Raw genomic sequence first — 26,871 nt, forward strand, 5'->3', positions numbered from 1 at the left:
TTAAAGTGAGCTGCATATGAAATAACAATGTTAAAGTAGGCATGCATAAAGACGAAAGGAAATGAATGAGAGAAGGACAAGAAAGAAAGGCAATGAAAAATTTCCAATGTCAAAATGACCAAAAGATATCAGGCATCACTCTTTTTTTAAAGAGTGATGCCTGATATTAAATTCTAAGAAGTTTGCATTTTACAATGCAAATATTTTACTCTCCAAACCTTGTGGAATGCTTGATATAGTCTACAGCCTGCCTTGCTTAGGAGTGGAACGAGGAATAAAGGAATGGAAAAATGAAGATACTGATGGGCAGAGGGAAGGGGTAGCGGGGGCTGGGTGGAGGTGGGCAAAGTGGGGGAGGGTGAGAATGCGGACATCTGTAACAGTGTCAACAATAAAAGTAAAGAAAAAGAAACAATGAAGGTACTGCCATATTTTCACATCTTTGCAAACACAGAAGACCCTTAATGAGAGAAAATCCTCCAGGAGTTCCAAGGAGTAACCAGTGGCACTGTGAAGAGTGGCCAGTAATTGGCAAATAGTGAATAGTCCAAAAGTCAAAAGTGTATTTAACACAGAATCACTCAGATATGGTTGTGAGTCAATCGCCTTTTCCCACAAATATATGGGAGAAATATGACCATGTAAATAAGAGGCATAGAATTACGAGATTACTATGGTTATTGTTACTACCTCTATAAACTGATTAAATGATGCATCATCAGAAATGTAGGAAGAGAAAGTACTTTCATGACACAATCAATAAATTTTGAATTAAAGGATTAAAAATGTAAAGTGTCATTTGTAATAATGCTCTAAAATAATGTGTCAGACATATATACACTACACGAACTCTTACTGCTCCCTGCTCAATCCTCTCTCCAAAACAATCTAGGACAGTGCTAGCAACTGTCTTTAAAGTTTCAACACCTACATAATAATTTATTCATATGTACAGGTTATATTAAATCTGGTAGGAAAAAGAAACAGAAACTAGAGTGTATAACATAGGAAAATTAAGTCACAGAAGATATAAAAGAGGCATCTTAATTGTAGTTGTTGTTTGTCCAGCAGATTAGTGAGATCACCATTGTCCTGCCTGGTGACTCTACATTGAAAAACTCAGTCTTCATGTTCTTCCAATCTACAAAAGCTGTTACTTTTAGTAAGAATGCTTTCTTAAAATAAAAGTTATCACTGCTATAAGTATCAGGAACTGTGCTTAGTGCTACAAACACTACCTCATTTAATGCTCCCAATAGCATTATAAGAAAGGTAATGTTTTCATTTATAAATAAGAAACTAAGAACCAAAGTCACATATCTAAGAAGTGGAAGAAGTCATGCCTAAACTCATTCCAAACAGAATTGGAAGGGATGGAGGGAGGGGCTTAACAAGATTACTCCAGAAATTTTCTAGAATAAACAACTGGCAATATTAAGAAGAAATATTGGAATAATAATAATGATGGGGAACAGAGTTGAGAGCATTCCCCAGATAATTTTAGTATCCATTATATATATATATATATATATATATATGTAATTTTAAATATATATTGTGTCTCAAATTTAAAGAAAGGGTAATAAAGAAAAGCAGCATATAAATAAATAACTTTTTTGAAAGTGACAAAAGAAACACACCATGAACCAGTTTGATTAAAGGGTTGGAAACATTAATAACAATCTGTCCAGTAATTTTGAAGCCAGTTATTAATAAGAGAGTCAGCATGACAGCAGCTTGCTAACTCCTCTGAGGCAACAGGCCTTTGGGACGATTAAAAATGGGTAGAAACAGTATCTTTTAATTTTGTTTAAGAAAGCTCATTTAACTCCAATAAATTATAGGATTACAACCATAACCTTTTAAATATATACAATCTTATCAATTTTTTAAAGAGTATCTGCAGAAAATTTCAATCTTCATTTCTACCAAGAATATATAGGCAAACCTCATTAATCAGTATATACATTCACAATGTATAATATATCATGCATGTGTTACAAGGATTCTTGTGAAAAATAATTTTTAATGAGTTACATTGTTTTATTTTAATAATTATATTGATTTCAAAATTATCAAATAAATTCAACTTTATGCTATTCATAAATTTGAACTTATCACTAAATTAAGTAAGATGTCCTACTCCAAACTGATGACATTATACAACTGAAATGTAGTAATCAGTCCTTCCACAATACAAATAATATTTCCAATATCATTTAAACCTATGTAGAATGTAAGCATAAAACAAGTGTCTCACCAGTTGAGGAAATAATTCTATTAATAATCAATAAGAGAACACTGCTCATAATTAAATCTGTATTAATTATGAAAAGGACTATGAAAACAATAAATCATCATTGTGGAGTTAATTTTAAAAATTTAATGGCCTTGGACTTCAGTACACACCTCTTACATTGACATATCTAAAAGTCTGCAATTGAAATAAACTGTAAATGACTCTTAAGCTAACAATTTAGTAAAATCCATGTGGCTTTGCCTCAAATAATTAAACTTCTCCACCCAAACTCCCTCCATCCATAAATTCATTTAGTTCAGTATGCCACTCAATAATTAATGTGTGCTTTAGTAGTTTAATCATACATATAAAATGCTCAAAATATACAATATTTTATATTATAAAACAAAATATTAGATGTTATTAAGCAAACTCTGAAATTTTCCAGGTGCAACATTTTCACAATTACTATTATTTTAAAAATTAAATTAATAAATTTATAGAAATAATAAATCAGAGCAGTTTTTAGGCACTGGTAGGTAATGAGCAAAATATTTACAGCTGATAAGGCATGGACATAGATCAGTAAGATATGTTACTGTAACCAATCAAAACAGATAGTGATAGTAAATAAATAACGAGAACCTGACTTCTAAAACAAGTTAATCAACTTCAAAGACACAGTTTTGCTATTGAACTACTACCCCTATAAACTAGAGCAATGGATCCTTCAATATCTAAAAAGTATGCATTGCATCAGTAAAAATATTTTGAACCCTATGTAGATCATTTGTCTGTTGATTTTCAACTCTATTCCCACCCCTTCCATGCTTTTTTCTGTGGTGGAACCTGAAAACTACATTTCCCAGATTGCTTCGTCATAATTGGAAGCACTGGCAGAAGATTAGAGAATTTTTTTTCCCTTTGGCTTTTGACACTAGCAATCTCAGCAATGGTGCTTCAGCAGCCTCTGAAGCACAGAACTCTTGGAATCTGACCCTCAGGACTGCTGATTGTGGCAATGGTACTGCAGTTGTAGAGCAGCAGCAGCCAATGCAGGTGACTGGAAGCTTTAGCAGCCTTGGTTAAGTACAACAGCTTCAGTGGAACTGTGGACTCCTGGGCTCTTGGTGTCAGTAGGCATGCTCGCACCTGGCTTCCTGAAAACCAGCAGTAGTGATGATTCCAACACCTACAGCAGTAGCAGAGCTCCAGCTGCCCCAGCAGCACAGTACTTGTTCTAAAATCTGTATAACAACACTTTCCCTTTTTCTTTCTATAGGTATCCAGAGGTATATAACAGTGCCAGTTTTTTCCCTTCCAATAGATTTTCCAACACCTTTGGAACAAATTCCCTAGATTAAAGTCACTCTGTTTTGCAACATATCTGTTTTACTAGCTGGGCACTGATGAATATGAATATACATATAAATATATACATATATAAATTATAGACATCTACTACTACTGTATTATAAACACAGAACATATGAAGTAATAGGCATTTTAAAGGATGACATAAACAGGAATTAAACAATACTCATAATAAATTACCTCTGTTGTATTTATCAACAATTTAAAAACACTTTTGCTCTAAGAACCAAAATGTTTATAGACAGAGTAATATAATTAAATATTTGCCATTCTTTATAACTTGGCTTGACTTTACACTTTGCAAAACAGTCATTTGAAAACCTGGTACTATGTTCAGGTTATTGTGATACTTAGTTATCATGGTTCTCATAAGCCGGGGAGCCTCAAAATAGTAGATCCAAACGGAAGAAGAGGATCACTGTCTGTGCTTATTAAATCACACTACTTGATTGTCAGTCCCAACCACCAATTATGTAAAAGATTTTGTTGAAATTTGGCTAGTGTTTTCATCTTCCCAGATGTCAATCAGTCATTCTCATAAAAAAAGGTACATGTAGCATTTTTTATAATTTTTAAACCAATTTAAAAATTTCATTTGGAAATTTTAAAACAAGTTAAAAAATTCTGTTCCAAGTATTCAGGTACAGTTCTGTACAGTTTTTAAATTATACAGAAACTAGATTTTTACAATTACATTGGTGTTAGCAACAAAATTAATTATAATGAAAATAATTACAAACATTCAATATGAAAACATTCTCTCCATAACATGGGTCTTTCAAAACGTAGTTATCCTCTCATTGATTGTAGGTATCATTACTCTAAAAACAGAGATAAAGTATGTTTCTTTTTTTCAAAAATACATACATATTATAAGGCATAGTAGTGTTAGCCACCTGTCATCACTGAAGAGGGCAGAGAAATAAAATTCTTCATCATTGTGTAAAAAAACAAAAAGCACAACTGCTATAAATTTGATGTTGCTTCTCTATAGTCTGCCATTGACTACTCAGTGGAACTCATGTGGTGCAAACAAATTTCATGACTACACTCTATCTTATTACAAAGTACTATCCTTCCAAATTTTATTGTTTTCTACTATTTAAAAGTTTTTATTTAAAAAAACACAAATTAATCACATCAACAACAACCTACAGCACTTGTATATAATTTTGACTTCAACTGATATGGTAAAGTAGCTTAAGTGATTAGTGAGTGAATTCCACATGTAGAAGCAGCTCTGTAATGTTATCTGGAAATCTTTTTCCATTTCTACCAAACCAAGAACTCCAACACTCCCAAAAGTATGTTAACAGTATTTGTAGAAATGCATTGTTTTACTTAGAATTTTGATGCTTAGTTGATATCTTCTCCAGTAATCCTTTTAGTTATTTGTAAAAACATACTTCTTTACATTACTTAAATTAAACCTAACAAATACGATTGGCTGAAATATTACAAATATTGGTACTTTAACTTAACTATACAGTAAACCTTTCAAACTGTATATATAATTTGTCCAACTAATTATTTCTTTAAATCTTCAGAACTGTTTTTCTACACACCTAACAGCATTTGCTGGCAAATAAATGTAGCATAGTTTGTTGTCATATTATTTTTCATGCATTACTTTAGCCATTTTTGCTATTGAGGGAAGAACAGTGTTACCAATGATATATGTGTTTGTCTTTTCCTATTTAGTTAAGAAAAATCCCCAAACATCTTTAAACATTAACTCAATGACCTTGTAAAGTCTGGACTGAGAATCATGTGATACTAAACACTGCCTGCTTCATGATCTGGATATTTAGATTTTAATACCTTACCAATACGATGGCCTTCCACCATCTCATTTTCTACACTTCAGGTTACACCATACACTAAGGGTGAGGTTCATCCTTAAAGAAAGTGAATATAAATCCACATTTCAAATAGACTTCTTGATCATTATTTTTTATCCTCGAATATGATTAACATTGCTTTTATTTTGTGATATAGTGTTCATAAAGTGTTACAGTCTGATAAAGTGTTCATAATGTATATTACAGATATTCTTGTTCCAGTGTGCTTGAATTATTAGTATTATCTCTATTTTGCTATTTTTTTCAGTTGTCTATTTTGTAAGAGTTGGTTCAATTAAAATCAAATAATGTAATTGGTGACTCCTTATAACAAGTCACAGATAAAGTCCAGTACCTCCAAATCTTAAAGGAAATCAACTCCTACTCTCCCCTAAAGATGCTTTGTATAACTTACAATGCATGAAATAATACTTTGAGATCGCCAGCAACAATCTACATATTAAATATTAGTAAACTTTAATTTCTTAGGTTTTTAAAATAAAAAAAATATATGTACACAAAAGATTTGATTATCTTCTCAAACCTTAATACATCATCCTTCATATTTCCTAGAGTGCATGTATACAACTTTTGAGACCACTTTTCTATAACATGGGCTTTGGAGTGAGATCTAAACAATGCTTATTGGCTGTGTATCCTTACACAAGTTATTCCTGTAAGTCTTGTCTGGCTCATCTATAAAATGAGGATAAGAATAGCTACCTCACAGAGGTGTTTTGATGATTATATTAGACTGATAATAATAACAGATATTTGTCAACTACTTACAAAGTGCAAGACACTATTCAAAGCACAGTACATGCATTAATTTTTGGAGTACAATGTCTACAAATAATGAACTCTCAATAAAAATCAGTTCTCTTTCCCAAGAGAGAAACTATACAAAATCAGAAATATTTATTAGGGCGAATAGAGTTGGTTATTTAAATGCCTATCTCTTCCGTGAAACTTCAAGTTCCTAGAGCCAGTCATATTGTGGCCATCCCTGTATCTTAACAGAGTGCAAAATGCAATGCTTTGAATGCATGAAGTGCTGAATAATTAAATAAATGGTTTTAATGAATATACATAGTATGCAACATTACAAAACATGTTATTGTTTTTATACATATTCCATTATGTCTTTGCAGGATGCATTATACTCTCCAGAGATTTTGAAAATGCAGTAATCCGTGATTATCTGTAGTAACAGATGGCAAGTAAGGTATGGATAATAAAAAAATAACTTATATTTGGATTTTAAAATGTGTTTCCATATTTCATATAGGCATTGATATGCCTAGCATTCTACAAAAGAGAATGCACATCCAACAAAATAAGCTGCACTGAAAAGCTGACTTAGGAAAAAGTTGAATGTAATTTAGTGTCTGTGATTTTTTCCTTTTGGTTTAACTCTTCTGTGTAACCTATACCACTTTGTTCACTCAAACTTCATGGAACTTGCCTTTTCACAGACCCTCTCCAAATCTGAGATGTTTAAATGTTGGTTTCCATGGGGATATTTTCTGCATAAAACAGACAATCCTAATCAATAAGTTTGAAATCATGATTACTTAGGTAGTATAAAAAATCATTTGAAATATAATATATACCATTTGCTACCACAAAATTAAAATTTTTGATTTTTTATAAAGTATTTAATTAATTTGTATACTGCTTTATAAACCATATATGTTCTTCATGGCTGTTTTTTCAGATAAGTGACCTGGGTTCACCTGTGATATACAATATTTAGTTAATCACATCTAAAATCTCAGTTTTCTACCCAACTCATACTGCGGTTATAAAGAAAAATAAGGAAATCATTTTGAAATATTTAGAGAAAGTAAAAGGAGGAATAATAAATATAAGGCATCACTGTATCTTAATGAGAACCTGAAAGATTAACTTCTCATCTCACTCTCAATTATTTACGAATGGTACACTCCTTCTTTAGATGTATAGGAAGCAGACGGTTTTGATAGAGAAATATGGAACTTAAAGTCAAATAAGCTCAGATTCGAATCAAGTTTCCACATTCACTAGTTGTGACCTAAAACAAGTTATTCATTTTCCCAGATCTGTTTTCTCATTAGGGAAAACTGGGCAAAAGTATTAAATGGAAAAAGATAAAAAGTGTTTGACCCATAGCAAAATCCATTAAATGATAATCCATTTCCTCCTTTTCTTCTTCAACCAGAGGTTCTCAATTTAGTGATGTCTTCATTAACAATTTATATTTGTCTGTCATATAATACCTTACAAAATTTCTTCACATTAACTACTGGATTTAATCCTTACTGCCAATCTATGAAGTAATTTAACATTATCCTAATTTCTCACAGTAATAAATCGAGCTTCGGAGAAAGTTAGTAATTTTTGTAAGATCTTGCAAGTAGTAAGTTACAAAATTAAACTTTTACCTACCACTCCATCAAGTCTAGTTCCCCAACTAATAAAAAATAGTCCTGGCCAGAAATACAGAGAATGTTTTGTATTAAGAAAGTGCTATCTAATGATAATGAATATTATTAAACTATTTTTCTAGCTCTCAAGTGAAGTAAAGACACATTCATACTATAACCATTTGTAGTTCTAGGACCTGAGAATTTAGTCAGTACAACCAAATATTTTTGTAATAGTTTCCTGGAAAATAGTTTTTTCTGAAAAAACACTGAGTTAAGAGAGATATGCCCATATGAAAACTTGTAATAGTTAGTATGGTTGTTTAAGGTGTGGAATAAATTTCAAATAAAATTTAAAGTGTAATTTTATACTCTTCAGTTATACACTAAATTTCCTCAACAATCAGTTTATTTCTTCCTTAATGACATTATAAGATGAGTGAGTTTTTGAGATCTAATATATAGCATAGTTAGTGTAGTTAATAATATTATATTGTATACTTGTAATCTGCTGAGAGTAGACTTTAAGTGTTCTCACCACAAAGGAAAAAAGTGGTAACTATGTTAGGTGATATACATGTGTTAATAAATTGTGGTAATCATTTCACAATATGTATGTATATTAAAGTATGTTGTTATCCCTTTAAATAATCACACTGTAGCCCTGGCTGGTGTGGCTTAGGGGACTGAGCACTGGTCTGTGAACTTGAAGGTTACAGGTTCCATTCCCCGTCAGGGCACATGTCTGGATTGTGGGCCAAGTCCCCAGTTGGGGGTTGTGAGAGGCAACCAATTGATGTTTCTCTTGCATATTTCTTTCCCTCCCCTTCTCCCTCTCTTCCCCATCTCTAAAAATAAATAAATAAAATCTTTAAAAAAAAAGTCACGCTGTAAAATCTACGTATACACAATTTTTATTTGTCAATCATACCTCAATTAAACTGGGGAAACTTTTTTAAAGTAATAAAAAAGTATATATAATCTTTAAAAAGTTATCTCTGAGTACTAGAAACACATCCTTTATTTTGGGGTACTTTTCAGTATTTTCAATACTTTCTATGTAATATATATATCATTTTTATAGTAAAATTACCTTAATAAAATAATCACCTAATCATCGAAAACAAGACGAAATAATATGTCAAGATAGGTATGTCTAAAATATTGAATGGCCCATTAAAATGAAATCATTTCATCTAAACAACTCTGAGAGAACAACTGATTAATCATTTGCATGAGCACGAGACTCTCAAACCACACTTTCAGAAACATTTCTTTGAGTCCTTAGATTCTCTTATATCTGTTTTTCACTAATTAGGAGGAAACAGACCATAGAAGGTAAAGGTGTACGTGAATTCTAGATTCAGTTAAATCTTGGCTGAACTGCTGTAGACAAATCCCTTAATATCATTAAGTTTTTCCCCCTCATCTTTAAAATAGGGAAAATAAAAGTACCTACAGACCAGAGCTTTAGTGATGACTAAATGCAATAATTTAAGTACTGATAATAAGTAGCATTTACCAAACATTTTACCATATGGTGGACACTATGTTAAAAATTTTACATACATTCTTATTAAATCATCACAAACTCTATTAAGTTCTATTATTTTACGTTTTACAGTTGAGAAAAGTGAGGTCCAAGCTCTCAAAGCAACACACCTGAACCAGGATTTAAATCCAACAGACTAATTCAAGAGTATGTATGAACCAATAAGTTCCATACCAGGCACAAAGTAAGCATTTAATAAATCTCAGCTTGTTTTTGTGTTTAATTCTACTTTACCTAAGTGTCAACTTCTTATTTAACAGTTCCAAAGCAAATGAATTAGTTCCCAAACATTTCAATTTCGTTATTCCTTGTTTTTACCACACTCAATACCCTCATTCTATAAGAGATTAGTGGGTGAGAGAGGGAGAAAGGGGGAAAGAAAAAGAGACAGAAAGAGCATGAACACTAAACTGTTAATTACTTATTTAGGGTTACTAATAAGAATCAGATTTCTATAGGGCACTTAACTAATAAAATTCAATAGGAGAACTTCTGGTTTCTGGTTCCACATATAAGGAGCTTGGAAGTCCTAAGGAGTGAACAGCTGAACAGACTGAAAATCGACAATTCTCTTGGATCTATAAGAGGGGAGAAAACAGGGCAAACTGCTGCCTGCAAGATGGGAGACAGGCAAATATAGGGAGTCACAGCTTCCAGGAAGAGAGAGACGCAGAAGTGTGACAGGAACCAGCATTGGGGTAGGAAAACCTGAACTGCAATTGACTAGTTGCTACAGGCTCTTGAGAGTTAAAAATTCCAGGGAATCCAGTCACAGACAGGTACCTAGTCCTCATAATAAGCTAATATAGTTACTTAATTAAAATTTTAAAATTCTGTTCTATAAAAGACAATATCAAAAGGAAATATTTGCAAAAGACACATCTGAAAAAGAACTGTTATGCAAAATACACAAAGGACTCTTAAAACTCAACATCCTTATTAAAAAAAAAAAAAAGGGGGAGAACCAAGATGGCGGCGTAGGTAGACACACTGCGCCTCCTTGCACAACCAGAACTGACAGAGAATCGAACCGCAAGGGGGACCAACACCAAGGAAATAGAAAATAAACATTCATCCAGACCGGTAAGAGGGGCGGAGACGGGCACCAGGGTGGAGAGGACTCACCTGGCTGTGGCGGGACTGAGACTGGCGCAGTGTGGGACAAACGGCGCAGGCAGTCCAAGCACTAGCAGACCCTGTGGCCCCACATTCTCACAGATAAACCCAGAGGGCCACACTCAGAGTGGCAGAGAACGAGGCAGGCAGAGCGCTGGGTAGCACCCTGCAGCACCACATTTGCGCACAGATAAACCGGAGGAATGGTGGGGAGCAAAGCAGACCGCGCAACCCAGGGCTCCAGCGCGGGGGGGGGGGGGGGGGGGGGGGGGGGGGGGGGGGTGGATAAAGCCTCAAACCTCTGATTGAAAACGCCCGTGGGGGTTGGGGCGGCAGCAGGAGAGACTCCCAGCCTCACAGGAGAGGTTGTTGGAGAGACCCACAGGGGCCTATGTGTGTACAGGCCCACCCACTCGGGAACCAGCACCAGAGGAGCCCAGTTTGATTGTGGGTACCGGAGTGAAAGATTGAAGGCCTGAGGAGAGTGAGGCGGGCGCAATGCTCCCTCTGGGCCCCTCCCCCAGGTACAGCATCACAGCTCAACGAACAGCATTACCCCACCCCAGTGAACACCTAAGGCTCCGCCCCTTAAAGTAACAGACGCACCAAAACAGACAGACAAAAAAAAAAAAATGGCCCAAATGACAGAACACTTCAAAGCTCCAGAAAAAATACAACTAAGTGAGGAAGAGATAGCCAACCTATTGGATGCACAATTCAAAACACTGGTTATCAAGATGCTCACAGAATTGGTTGAATCTGTTTGAAAACAGATGAAAAAATGAAGCCTATGCTAAGAGAAACAAAGGAAAATGTATAGGGAACCAATAGTGATGAGAAGGAAACTGGGACTCAAATCAATGGTGTGGACCAAAGGAAGAAAGAAACATCCAACCAGAAAAGAATGAAGAAACAAGAACTTGGAAAAATGAGGAGAGGCTTAGGAACCTCCAGGACACCTTGAAACGTTCCAACATCCAAATTATAGGGATGCCAGAAGGAGAAGAGGAAGAACAAAAAATTGAAAACTTATTTGAACAAATAATGAAGGAGAACTTCCCTAATCTGGCAAAGGAAATAGACTTCCGGGAAGTCCAGGAAGCTCAGAGAGTCCCAAAGAAGCTGGACCCAAGGAGGAACACACCAAGGCACATCATAATTACATTACCCAAGATTAAACGCAAGGACCTACATCCAAGATTACTGTATCCAGCAAAGCTATCACTTAGAATGGAAGGGAAGATAAAGTGCTTCTCAGATAAGGTCAAGTTAAAGAAGTTCATCATCACCAAGCCGTTATTATATGAAATGTTAAAGGGAGTTACCTAAGAAAAAGATCAAAAATAGGAACAGTAAAAATGACAGCAAACTCACAGTTATTAACGACCACACCTAAAACAAAAACAAGAGCAAACTAGGCAAACAACTAGAACAGGAACAGAACCATAGAGATGGAGATCACATGAGGGTTGTCAATAGGGGAGTGGGAGGGGGAGAGGGGGGGAAAGGTACAGAGAATAAGTAGCATAAATGATAGGTGGAAAATAGACAGGGGGAGGGTAAGAATAGTGTAAGAAATGTAGAAGCCAAAGAACTTATAAGTATGACACATGGACATGAACTATAGGGGGGGAATGTGGGAGGGAGGGAGTGGGCAGGATGGAGTGGAGTGTGGGGGGAAATGGGACAACTGTAATAGCATAATCAATAAATATATTTAAAAAGAAAAAAAAAAGACCGCAGACCTTAATAGACACCTCACCAAATATATATAGAAAGCAAATGTGCATATGAAAAGATGCTCTACATTATATGTCATCAGGTAAATGCAAATTAAAACAATGAGATACCACTACACACTTATTAGAATGGCTAAAATTAGAACAATGACAATACCAAATGCTGAGAAGGATATGGAGCAATAGGAATTCTCACATAGTGGGCATGCAAAGCAACAGAGTCACTTTGGAAGACAGTTTGGTAGTTTCTTACAAAGCTAAATATACTCTTACCAGCAATCATGCTCTTTGGTACTTACCCAAAGGAGTTGAAAACTTATGTACACAAAAACCTGCACAAGGATATCTAGAGGAGTTTTATTCATAATTGCCAAAACTTGGAAGCAACCGAGATGTCCTTCAGTAGGTAAATGAATAAATAACTGTGGTACATCCAACCAATGGAATATGAATCAGTGCTAGAAATAAATGAGCTATGAAGCCATCAAAAGACATGGAGGAATCTTAAGTGCATATTACCAAGTGAAAGAAGTCTATATGAAAAGTCATGTACTATATGATTTCAACTATATAATATTCTGAAAAAGGCAAAATTATGGAGACAGTAAAAAAGCAGTGGTTTCCAAGGGTAGAGAGGGGGTCAGAAATGAACAGAGACAGAGCACAGAGGAGTTTTAGGGCAGTGAAAATACTCTGTATGATCTTATAATGATTGATATAATGACATTATACATTTGTACAGACCTCTAGAATGTACATCTAGAGTGAAGACACAGACAGCAGTGTAATGATTGCCAGGGGGAGGGGAGTGGGTAGAGGTGGAAGAGGGTATAGGAAGGGTAAATGGTAATGGAAAAAATACAATAAAAATAAATAAATAAATAAAAAGACTGTGTTACTGGCATGAAGGTAATAGATCAATGGAATAGAATAGAGACTCCAGAAACCAATGTGTACTCATACAGTCCATTTTCAACAAAGATGCCAAGGCAATTCAATGGGTGAAAGGAAAGTCTTTTTAACAATGGTGTTTGAGAAACTGGATCTCTATACAGGAAAAAAAAAATAATAAAACACATTACATACAAAATTAAAAAAAAAAAAACCAGACTGAATCCTAAGATTAAAAAAATGGACTTTGGGTGATGAAGGTATTTTAATGTCATTTTGTCATTGAGGGAAAAAATGTACTATTCTACTGAGTGATGTTGATAATGGGGGAGACTATGGATGTGGGGGGAAGGGTGTATGGAAAACCTCTGTACCTTCCATTCAATTTCAATGGGAACTTAAAACTTCTTTAAAAATATATTCTTTAAGTGAAATTTAGTATCCTGAATGGGATCCTAGAATATAAAAAGACAATAGGGGAAACCTGAATAAATCATGGACTTTGGTTAATTAGATGTTAATGCTGGTTCATTAATTGTGGCAAATGTACCAGACTGATACAAAATATTAATAAAAAAACTGTGTGTAGGATACATAAAAACTTTCTATACTATATTCTCAGTATTTTGCAAATCTAAAGTAGTTCTTAAAAAGAATATGTTTGAGAAAATTCAATTTTATTCAAATCGAATAAGGAGTTGTTTTGGGAATGCAAGCATATAAGGTCAAAACTTGAGAGAGATCCTCAGGATGCATTTACGTTAGACAGGGGCAAATGACAAAGCATATAGTGCCTTAATCTAGGAAAGTTGTTTTTCTTTTTCATAGCTTTGAATAGTTAAAAAAAATTGTTAGTAAAAAACTGAAGAGAATTTCAGATTAGAAGGTTGTAAGGAGTGAAATCATTGTCCAGATAGGATCCAAGATGGCGGAAAAGTAAGTAGAAGATACACGAACCTCCTCCCAGGACCAATCTGGAATTACGACTACATTGTAGAGAAATCATCCTGAGTAACCATCTGAATAATAACTGGAAAGAAGCCTTACAACCAAGGACAAACAGAAAAAACTACTTCACCACAATGTGACTGGTAGGAAGTGCGGAGGAGACACAAGAGGACTGGCTGGGCTCCCATGAGCAGCAGCTGAAGATCCAGAGGGTATTTCAGCAGCTGGGGGGTTCCCCCTGAGAAGTGTGGGGTCTAAACCCCAAGCTGGACTCCTCAGCCTACAACACCAGAGCTGGAAAGGAACCCAGATAACATCCACCTGTGAAAAGCAACAGGGTTTCTGTCTGCTAGGGACAGAGTGCTGGAGACACAGAGACTCTTGAAAGGCCAACACACAAAATTTCGTTTGCAGCCACTTACCAAGGGCTCCTGCAGAGGGAAAATAGACTAGACTAGGGACACTTGAGGAGAGTCTGGGGTTGGCGGCTCCGGGGAGAGAACTACAGGTACAGCCACCAGGATCCCTATGTTGAGTCATTCCCCATACTGCACAAGCTACCTTTCTCAGGCACAGCTCTCCTCTCCAAGTGGCATCAGACTGAGGGGAAGCAACAGCCCTGCCAACAGGAGTTACTCTGCACCACCCTGTGGAGCTTAAGCTGAGCTGCTAATTACAGCTTGATTAGATTAACAACCGATCAGTTTAACAGCTAAGGTAGAAAATACAAAGATTCAGCCAAAATGGGAATACAAAGAAACAGACCCCAAATGAAAGAACAAGAGAATTCTGCAAAGAACTAGATGAAATAGAGGCAAGCAGTTTGAGACTTTAGAGTGATCATGATAAGGATATGCAATAACATTAAAAATAAAGACATAGAAACCATAAAAAAAGACCAGTCAGAAATAAAGAATGCAATATCTGAAGTAAATAATACACTGGAAGGAATAAATAGTAGGTCAAATGAAGCAGAGGATCGAATCAGTGACTTGGAAGAAAAGGTAGAAAAAAACAGCTGGGCAGAACAGCAAAAAGAAAAATGAACTTAAAAAAATTAAGAGAGCTTAAGAAACATTTTGGACAACATGAGGTGTAACAACATCCGCATCATGGGAATACCAGAAGGAGAAGAGAGTGAGCAAGGGATCAAAACCTATTTGAAGAAATAATGACTGAAAGCTTACCTAATCTGGTGAAGGAAGCTCAGAGAGTCCCAAACAACTTGGACGCAAAGAGGCCTATACCAAGACACATCATAATTAAAATGGTAAGGCTTAAATATAAAGAGAGAATCCTAAAAGCCACAAGAGAAAAGCAGGTAGTTACCTACAAGGGAGCACCAATTAGACTGTCATCTGATTTCTTAACAAAAACATTTCAGGCCAGAAGAGAGTGGCATGAAATATTCAAGGGGATGAAAATCCAGGACCTACAACCAAGGCTACTTTACCCAGCAAGGCTATCATATAAAATCAAAGGAGAAATAAGGAGCTTCCCACACGAGAAAAAGCTAAAAGAGTTTGTTAATACCAAACCTTAAGACAAAGAAAAGGAGAAATAAAGAAAAAAGACAGAGGGAAACAATCTAATGATAAAATGGCACTACATACATATCTATCAATAGTCACCATAAATATAAGTGGCTTAAGTGCTCCAACCAAAAGACATAGGTGAATGGGTAAGAAAACAAGACCCATATATATGCTGCCTCCAAGAGACCTATCTCAGATCAAAAGATTCATACAGACTAAAACTAAAGAGATAGAAAAGATATTTCACAGAAATGGAAAAGAAAAAAAGGCTGAGGTATCAGTATTTATACCTAACAAAATAGACTTTAAAACCAAGGCTATAGTAAGATGCAAAGGACACTACATAATGATAAAAGGAGCAATCCAACAAGAGGATATAACCCTAGTAAACATCTACAGACCCAACATAGGAGCACCTAACTATATAAAGCATATCTTGATGGAAAGAAAGGGAGAGATCAACAGAAATATAGTCAGTCAGGGATTTTAACAACCCACTGTCTTCAGTGGATAGACCTTCCAAGCAGAAAATCAACAAGGATATAGCAGCCTTAAATGAAACACTAGATAAAATGTATTTATTTGATATCTTCAGAACATTTCACCCCAAAGCAACAGAATATACATACTTTTCAAGTGCACCTGGAATGTTTACTAGGATAGACCACATACCATATAAGACAAGTCTCAATAACTTTAAGAAGACTGAAATTATATCAAGCATCTTTTCTGACTATAATGCTACTGACACTAGAAATCAATCACAAGAGCAATGAAAAACATGCAAAAACATGGAAGCTAAATAACATGCTATTAAACAATGAATGGATCAACGACAAGATCAAGGAAGAAATAAAAGGATACCTTAAAACAAATGAAAATGAGGGTACAACAATCCAAAATCTGTGGGACACTAGGAAAGCAATACTAAAAGGGCAATTCATAGCACTACAGACCTATCTGGGGAAAAAAAAAAAAAAAAAAAAAAAAAAAAAAAAAAACAGAAAAAGCTCAAATAGACAATCTAACTTTACACTTAAAGGAACTTGAAAACGAAAAACAAACAAAGGCCAAAGTGAGTATAAGGAAGGAACAGTAAACCTAAGAGCAGAAGTAAACAAAATAGAGTCTAAAAAAAAAACAAAAGATCAATGAATCTAAGAGCTGATTCTTTGAAAAGATAAACAAGATTGACAAACCTTTAACCAGAGTCATCAAGAAAAACAGAGAAAGGATCCAAATAAATAAAAACAGAAATGAAAGAGGAGCAGTAACAATGGACATCAAAGAAATGCAAAGGTCTGTAAGAAAATATTATGAACAACAATATGCCAACAAACAGGACAACCAGGTCAAAAAGGATAAATTCCTAGAAACATGCAATCTTCCAAAACTAAATCAGGAAGAATCAGAGAATCTGAATAGATAGATTATGCCTAGTGAAAAAGAAGCAGTAATCAAAAAACTCACAATAAACAAAAGTCCTGAAATGGATGGCTTCACAGGTGAATTTTACCAAACATTCAGAGAAGAACTGACACCTCCCCTTCTCAAACTATTTCATAAAATTCATGAGGAGGGAAGGCTCCCAAACTCATTTTACAAGGCCAGCATTATCCTAATCCCAAAACTAATTTAATGTAATTCCTGTCAAGATTCCAATGACTTGTTTCACAGAACTAGAATATTCCAAAAATTTATATGGAGCCACAAAAGGTCCGGCATAGCAACACCAATCCTGAGAAAGAACAAAGTTGGAGGAATCATGCAACCTAATATCAAACTATACTATAAGGCCATAGTAATCAAAAAACATGGTATTGGCATAAAAACAGACACATAGATCAATGGAACAGAACAGAGAGCCCAGAAATAAACCCACACCTTCATAGTCAAGTAGTATTTGAGAGAGGAAGCAAGCACATACAATGGGTTAAAGATAGTATATTCAATAAATGGTGTTGTGAAAATCAGATAGATTTGTGCAGAAAAATGAAACTAGACCACCTTCTTACACCACACACAAAAATGAATTCAAAATGGATCAAAGACTTAAATGTTAGACCCAAAACCAAAAAAATCCTAGAAAAAAAAACATTGGCAGCAAAATCTCAAACATAGCTTGTAGCAATATTTTACCAGATATATCTCACCAGGCAAGAGAAACAAAAGAAAAAATAAACAAATGGGACTATATCAAACTAGTAAGTTTTTGCACAGCAAAGGAAATCATCAACAAAATAAAAAGACAACCCACAGAATGGGAGATCATAATCTCCAATACATCTGATAAGGGGTTAATATTTTGAATTTATAAAGAACTTACAAAACTCAACACCACAAAAATAAAAAAAAACCCACCCATTTAAAAAATGGGCAAAGGACCTGAATAGACACTCCTCCAAGGAGGACATATAGATGACCAAAAGATGTATGAAAAGATGCTTGACATCACTCGTCATCAGAGAAATGCAAATTAAAACCACAATGAGATATCATCTCACATTTCTCAGAATGGCTATCATCAATAAATCAAAAAACAACAAGTACTGGTGAGAATGTGGAGAAAAGGGAACCCTCTTGCACTGTTAGTGGGAATGCAGATTGGTGCAGCCACTGTGGAAAGTAGTGTGGAGGTAACTCAAAAAATTAAAAATGGATCTGCCTTTTGACCCAGCAATCCCCCTTCTGGGAATGTAACCACAGGAACCCAAAACACTAATTCGAAAAAGCATAAGCACCCCTATGTTCACAGCAGTGTTATTTACAATCACAAGGATATGGAAGCAGCCCAAGTGTCCATCAATAGATGAGTAGGTAAAACAACTATGGCACATTTACACAATGGAATACTACTCGGCCATAAGAAAAGAAAAAAATTTTACCCTTTGCAACAGTGTGGCTGGACCTGGAAGACATTTTTCTAAGTGAAAGAAGCCAGTCAGAGAAAAACAAATACCACATGATTTCACTCATATGTGGAATCTAATGAACAAACTGAACTAATATGGAAAATCAGGACATTCAGAGGAGAGCAAGATGACAGCTACTGGGGGAGGGGAGGTTAGGGGATGGAGGAATTGATCCACAAGGAAAAAGGACTCATGGACATGGACGACAGTGTGGTGACTGATGGGGGTGGGGGGTAAAAGGGGACTAAATTGTAATGGAAAAAAATACAATAAAAATTAAATTTAAAAAAATAATAAAAATAGAACCAAAAAAAGAGAAAAGAAGTAATTGTCCAGAGCCATCAAGCCAGTTCATGGGAAAGCTGGGACTAAAAACTTATGACTCCCAATCCAGTGCTCTTTGTACTACATCAGGTTGTCTCAGTAGAATATATTTGACTCCAGGAGGTAAGTACACTTAAAAAAAAAAGTGACAAAATAGAAAATCTTTGAGACAGACTCAAGTTATCTAGTCAGTATGGCACGGAACAGGTACAATTTCCCTTTTTTTTTTTTTTTTTTTAAGATTTCATCTATTTATTTTTAGAAAGAGGGGAAGAAAGGGAGCAAAAGTGGAAGAGAGGGAGAGAAAGACCTCCACCAATGAGTACCAAACCTGTGCCCTGACCAAGAACGGAACCTGGAACCTTCAAACTTTGGCTTTCCAGGACAACAGCCAACCGACTTGAGCCACATGAGTCAGGGCAGAACAGCTACAATTTCAAAATGGCTTTAACCAAAAGAAAAATAAATAGAGATTTGAAAAGGTATGATATTTCAAAATTAATGGAAAGTGGTAATAGGCTTCCCTGTTTGGTAGTTTTGGATCTGAGCTTTTGCCTTTGAGGTAATAATTCAAAGTACTTTAAAGCCTGGACTAACTATACTAAATAACATAAAATTATAATCTGCTGAGGAAGGTCAATTTTATAGTATGTACACTGAAATTTTCTGAATTCATATCTAGTTATAACGGGGCAACAAATCCATCTTTTGTTTGTGCTAATTTATTTTACTTTATTTTTCTAACTGCAATTCCAAAATCATTTTATTATGAATATTTTCAAGCATACAAAGTGTATAATGAATGTATTATCTTATATCCATTATACAATTTCAATAATTAACAGTATTTTACTTCTCATATTTTGTCCATTGATGCTACTACCACCCTTTAAGATGAAGAGAACCGTATTTGTATGGAAAAAGAAAGGAAGGAAGCAGTATTTTCATTGTTACCCATTGATATTTTAACCAGAAAGATTCCAGACTATAAGGCAAATAAATATAAGAGTCAGGAATAATAAAGTAAAAGTCTGTTAGGGAAAGAGTCTAGATATGTTATTTGACAGTCAGTTAGACAGTTAAGGAGGGCATTTTAAAGATGTATTTTCCAATTATTTTTAGTTTGACACAACAAAGTGGGACAAGAATTACTATAAAGCACCACTGAAATTATAGTTTCTAAAGATTAGCTTGTGTCTGAATAACATTAGTATAATTTTCATTATCTTTAAATTCACATAATCACCAACCTATCACAGTCCAACAGCACCTACAGAAAGAAGTTTGCACTATTACAAAATTTCAATATCACTAAGTCTGTTTATTTTACAGCTCAAAGTTTACTTTTACAGCAAAAATAAAATAGCTTATTTCCCATGAAGTCTTGCATATTTGAGAATGTTTTCCCATTTTGAAAATTTAAATTAAAATATAATGTGACTTTGTCAAGCTCAGTGGTCTTCCTTGTAATCTTAATGAAACTACATTATTCCTAAACCTTGGAGGATTCTTCTGAGCATTTAGAATCTCCCTTTAGTTTCCTATCTACATGTTGAAAGCAGAGACTATTAGAAACTGGCTCTGCAGCAAATATAAGCATACCTAAAACATCTTCATTGGAAAGAAAATGTGAATAATCTCATGCTGAACTGTCTCAATTTTAATCATGAAACAAAAGGCAAAAATTAGGTAGAAATGGGAGATGATGGGTAGAGGGGAGTTAAAAAACAAAACAAAACTAGCAAGGCCCAACTGAAGTTTAAAAGCATGAATCTAAATATGGAGATAAACATTCTTTTTCTCGAATCTGGGGACGCCCAAATGACTTTAGATTGCAAATCCAAAAAAACAGAGATTGTCTAATTCTCTTATTTTCATTAGCAAAATGTTAGCATAAAGCTGTCTCTTGCTTCCATTCTCCCTTAAATCCAAAAATAAAAGTCCTCAATCAAAAATATTCCTCCCTTTGTTTCATGTAAATCATCTTAAGTTGTATCTCTGTATAACTTTATACCTCTGAGTTCTCCATAGGCTATACCTTATTCCTTGGTTCTCCATAGGTTTTAATTCGTTCAAAAGATGCCACAACTCCATAATGCCTTTATGTGCTCATAATGCCTTCTTCATTAAGTCTAATCTCTTGCTTTTCTTTGTTCTTTCTGATTACACATTCCTACAATTGCTATTAATTCTGTCTGACTAATATATCCTATTCCTTATAGGGTATATCCCATTTTAAGTACCTCAGTGTCCATCCTCTAGACAATCATCTTTCCACGAGCACAGATACATTCACATAGATAACTCGCTTTCTAACTACTGCTTGCCCCTCCAAGTTCTGCCTCCTCTACACACTAATTTCCAATATCAAACATCCACTCTTGAAGTAAAACTAAATCAGTTAAAAAGTCAGGGCCTGGTAATTTACCTCAAAACTCTAATTGCTATGAAAAACATGCATGATTTTCCATAAATTTCTGACTCTTGACGCTTTCCAAATGATCCGTCACAAGCTAGTTGTGTGTGCCCTGACATCATACACCTCTCCCTATTGCATCTACTTCAGGTCAGTGGAAGTTCTTTCCTCTACTTTCTTAAATCTACATTTCCCTAAGACATCTTCAATCAGTAGAAATATATGGAGTCTCATAAATTGGCTCTTTGTCACCATCTCTTAATATTTTTGTGGGAACCTATTTTCATTCCATCCTACAGAAACTTCTTTCATCTTAGAACTCCACCTTTCACATAATTTAACAAATAATACCTAGAACAGCAGACTAATAGTTGGATGTTTTATTATATGAGTTACTAATAAAACATATAATTATTTACTATCTGATTATATACTTTTTATTTTAAAAATCAAAGTAGATACAGAAAATAGGAAACAGAAGAAGCAAGCATTCTAGAACCACAAAGGATTAAGAATTAGGAGGCAGATTAAATTGTCAAAGACTGTCTTTACTTGAAACATTAGGCAGAATACTTGTCGATCCTCTGACAAATACACCCCTAAACAAGCTCTGGACACCTGAGAAGATAAAACATCAAATGAGTTGAGGGAGCTTCAATCAGCCAAGCCAAATATGACCTGAGACCTGATGCCATCTCACATATCCAATCATGATTTTTTAAGTTAAAAATACAAATAAATAAAGAATGAAATAAAAGAGAATAGTAAATGGAACAAGTAAACATTTTTATTCAGTCAAGTTAAAACTGAGTTTGAAAAAAAACTAAGCAGAAAAAAATAAAACTATGGTCTGTGACTCAAGAAATTAGAACCTTGGAGGATAAACTAAATAAATTGCCCGGACCACTGAATAGGATGATCAGTGCCATTATTTTGGAAAGTTCATTACAGTGTAAAGAAATAATGATTTGGTTTCAGCCCATTCCAATGTGAAGCTGAAGATACTGATAAAAGATTCTGGGTTTCAGGGTTTACTTTGAAGTGAAAGAAACTTTTTCTGAGTTACAAGAGACTTAAAGAAAATTAAGAATTAACAGAAGATCATTTAGGTTTCTTGAAGATCAGATGAAACAGATAACTTGCAGATTTCCTGGCTATTCTCTTATCAAACTGCAACTTCCATTTGGGGGAGCAATACTGATAGGTAAAAATTTTCTTGAAAGGAGGCAGAAAAGGAACAGAATTAAAAGATGGCTGGCAATGACATATACATCCAAGAATGCATAAAGTGCAGTTTGAAAAATCCTCCTGCTCTAGCAACTAGTATTGCTAAGCAAGAGTGAAAAGATACATTAAAAATATATCTATCAATACTACTGCTAATTTCACACTTCATAAAGATAATCAATACACAAATAATAAGTACAAATATGCCTGTTCAAATGATTTCATTAAGTGAAATACATAGTATCAAAGAGAATCAATTCAAGTAGTTTTTAGAAGTGGGCATGGGTAATTAGGCCTATTTAAAGAAATGCAAAAAGAGATTATCTCTTTTAAGATCTATCTTTTCAACTTTCTTATAACATTGTCTCCATTACTGAAGAAAGAGCAGAGAAACTGATGAAAATTAGACTATGTAGTAGCAAGAATATTTATAGAGAAAGTAAAAGCAAAATTATTGGGGCAAGAAAATTTTTAAATGAGGATGTATTCTTGGAAAGAGTGAAGTATAATAATTTATTTACACTTAGAGAAACATGTTCATCCATTCCATTTTCTCCAAACCAAAATCTAGGCATCTTTAATAATATAACATAGACTCTAGCTTATGCAGATTATACCTGTTTCCATAATAAAAGAACATATTTTTTTATTTTCATAGCATTGTTTTTAACCAGTAAATCATAAAGTAGGTATTTCCAGATAGTTGGACCCCTCCCAAATCACCCGATGGCAAATTTGGTATCTAGTTACTAAAGACAATAAAGATTCTACTAAAATATTCATGTCTCAGTCACTATTAACTGCAGCTACAAATTACAAGTACAATTTCTAATGAAATATAACAACAGATTATACAGCTGTGCTTAGCTATACAAGGCCATTTACTAAATCAAAATACAATTCAACACTATCATTTTATCCAGATGTGATAAAGACCCAGATTTTACACAAAACATTAATATCTCTACACTAGAACAAGGGTCATCAGGAGATACACCTGAATAAGGAATTTCTCTCAATGACCAGGAAAATAAATTCTACAAACTCATCTTGGACTTTAAGCAATTAAAGGTATTCACACTTTACATGGATCCCAATGATTTGTCAAATCATTATGAAGCTTTGATAGCTTCATCACTAATATGTTCTATTATTATATGTGAAGAGGCTTAATATCAAACATGCAACTTGAAATACAGGTATAACATAAAATACACGAGCATTAAGGGTAAAAAATGACTGCCTTCGGATTTTTATTATCATCATATTTCTTTGCACAAAGCATTATGTTTTTCAAAGCACTCAGACATTTGTTACTTCACTTGACCCTCACAAAGAATTGTGTGAAATGTGAGAAAAATGTAGTCTTTTAAAGATTAAGATTCTGAGACGCAGAAGTCAAGTGATTAGTCTAAAATCATATTATACACTGACCTCTAGTTTTATTCCTAAATGTTTTCATTTCTACATTGTTACCTTGTTAAAATTATGGTACCTAAAATTTATTATGTCAAATCAGCAAGTATCTATTAAGCAACTCTATATGTAAGTCTTTAATTCATAATTATTGTTATAATTTATAACATCGACAGAAATATTTAACAACTGACACATAAGATACCAACCAAAGAAAATGAACTTAACAAATTAAGATATACCACCTAAGTTTTATCAAAGGATTATCAGCTGCATGTCAGTCCTGACATGGCTATGACCCAGAGTTTGATCTGATCTCAAATTATAAATTATTTGTAGAAAGGTTTATTTGGCCTGAAATGTCTAAATCAGTAAACTCTTTCAATCCACAAACTCTGATCTTTCTTAATCTCAGAGAAATTTTCTTCTATTATTTAATTATACCTCTCCTGTTTTTATTTCTCCATCTGTAATTCCTATTATTCACATTTTCATTCTAATCCATCCTCCAAGACTCATCATTTTTATACAAGATTTTCATGTTTTGTTTTTGTTCTATGTGCTTTGATGTATTTCTTGTACTTGTTCTTTCAGTTCAGATTCATGTTTCAAGAGTGATGATGTTCTCCTTCAATTTTTCCACTGAGTTGTTCCACTGAGGTGTTTTTCTTAACACCTAAAATTCTTTTTGTTCTGTATTTGAATTTCCTCAAATGCTTTTTTTTTTTTCAAATTCAGATTTCATTTATTTTTGCCAACACAAGTTGTTTGGGGTGTCTACTCTGATTTTCCTACCTTACCTTCCTCTCTTTCTCTTACTAGGTCCCTTTCAGTGGATTGTAATTTTTTCACTGGTAACTCACTGGAGGTCAGGTCTAGTTGTTGGAGAATCCTAAACGGTCTAGAAGTATCACACTTAGTGAAAAGCCAAGGTAGACAGCCTGTCAGTTCCCTGCCAAGGCATGAGGAAAAAAATCTCTGTTGTCCTTTCTTTCTGCTTCTTTTTAACCTCAGAGATGGAAAAAACTCAGCCAGCATATTCAACTGCTTTGGCTTTTTAGCTAGTTAAGGAGACTTGGATACTTAAAATAGTAAGTATTGATCTCCCACAGTGGTTCACAGACCTCTGAGGCCCAAGTTTCTTCCCAATGTGTCTTGTTTGCTGATCTTTATCTCTGGACTCTACTTGCTCTGGACTCTAGTACTGTTCTCTAGTTGCTTGCCCAACTGAAGACAGAAAAGTTTCAAAGCAGCGTTTTTCTGCCCAAGGTGTCATGATAGTTGTTCACAGATCTCAGCAGTGATTTCATTCAAAAAGGCATCCGGAATACAAAGTGAAGGGGAAGATGGCCATACATAGGTCACCTAGTGTTCAAAATCCTTAATTTTTTAAATGTTGAGGGAAAGAGGTATATGAGTCTAGAGTGTGTCTAGGACTTCATTATAATTATTCCAAAGAATCAATACTTTTCTCAGAAAACATATTCCTAAATATATGAAAATGACAGTATATTCTTTATGCTCTTAGATAAAGATCCCAAAATATACTACAGCTATTACTTGTAGTAAGCTTTAATGCAATCCAGTTTTAATTATTCCAGTACATAATTATCTTTTGTTTGGAAACAACTTCAAATCAATTTGCTGTAGTTTCAGTTAGTAGAAAGACAAATTATGACTTTGGCCAATTAGGTAAGTTTCCCAATGTCTGACTAACAAGTCTTATAAATATGCAAAAGCATGTCGGCCATTATATAGGAATTAAACAGGCACCCTACATGGTAGTTTACGTGACATTACCCTCCATGTTGTTCACAGCCCAATTACCTCTTTTGCTTTCTAGAAGACCTAAGGATATAATAACATCACCTAACATTAAAGTGTTTCTTTGGACTAGACTTCTAAACAAGTTAGATAATAAATTAAAAGAGGTTAAAACTCTGTTTTTTAGTTATGTGAGCTTTTATAAACTTAATTTTTTAAGAATTAGAAAGATCATACAGAATGTTCCAAATTTCAGTTGGAATCTATTAAGCACAAAACATGCTGTAGGTTCTCTGTCCTACTATCCAGATAGGAATCATATAGGATATGAAATTTGGCTTTCATCTTTGAATCAGTAGGTAATGTAATTCTGTATACTCTATTCAACACAATATCCTGAATTGATTGTAGTAGATGGGTGATATCTAATATATTTCTTTCTGAATCATGGTAAATATAATTTTTATTGGAACTTCTGCCACGATAGAATTTCATTAAGTATCTAAAAGGAGAAAGGATCATCAGCATATGATGCTCGGTAAAAATGCTCGGGACTCAGAAAAGTACAGAAGAAGCCTATAACGGGTAATAACAATGATAACAATACTAAATTTGAGCCAGTGAAAAGAAAATGAGGGAATGGTAGCCTAGTAAGCAAGGATCAAAGTAATCTTCCTGTGACAACTACAAAAGAGCCTGATCAATACTGAATCCCTCCAGTGTGCCAGGTATTGTGCTAAGCACTAAGGCTTTATAGAGTAATAAAACATGGCACCTGTCCATAAGGGATGAAGTTCAGTGTAGTATAATTCTAAATGTTACCTTTCCTGAGTGATGAATGTCAAAGAATTTGAGTCAGGACTTAAATAAACTACATATAAAACACCAAAGTGAATCAAATTCACTTTACATTGAATGTACCCATTTAATAAAACACATATTACACAAATAATAGACAGAAGCAGAGATTGTGCATAAAAGAAAATTACAGAGAAACAACCACCATTTATTTTTGGCTTTTATACACTTTGGCAATCACTTTATAACAAATGTTGAGACTACAATGTCAAATATCTGAATCAGAAGAGTCTAGACTTGTGTTGATTTATTTCCATACTGTTTTTCTGCTCAAATCACTGCCTGAACATAGCATTGCCTTGTTCTCAACCCTT

The 26,871-nt window shown here is 34.4% G+C and overlaps 1 protein-coding gene across 14 annotated transcripts in view; it reads right to left on the reverse strand.

Annotated features, from left to right (window-relative positions):
- ZBTB20 (zinc finger and BTB domain containing 20) overlaps positions 1–26,871 on the reverse strand; it is an 830,054-nt gene that overhangs the window by 792,725 nt on the left and 10,458 nt on the right. The gene's annotated exons all lie outside the window — the stretch shown is intronic.

The sequence above is a fragment of the Desmodus rotundus genome, chromosome 2 (genome assembly GCF_022682495.2).
Source record: "Desmodus rotundus isolate HL8 chromosome 2, HLdesRot8A.1, whole genome shotgun sequence".
NCBI classification, from domain to species: Eukaryota; Metazoa; Chordata; class Mammalia; order Chiroptera; family Phyllostomidae; genus Desmodus; species Desmodus rotundus.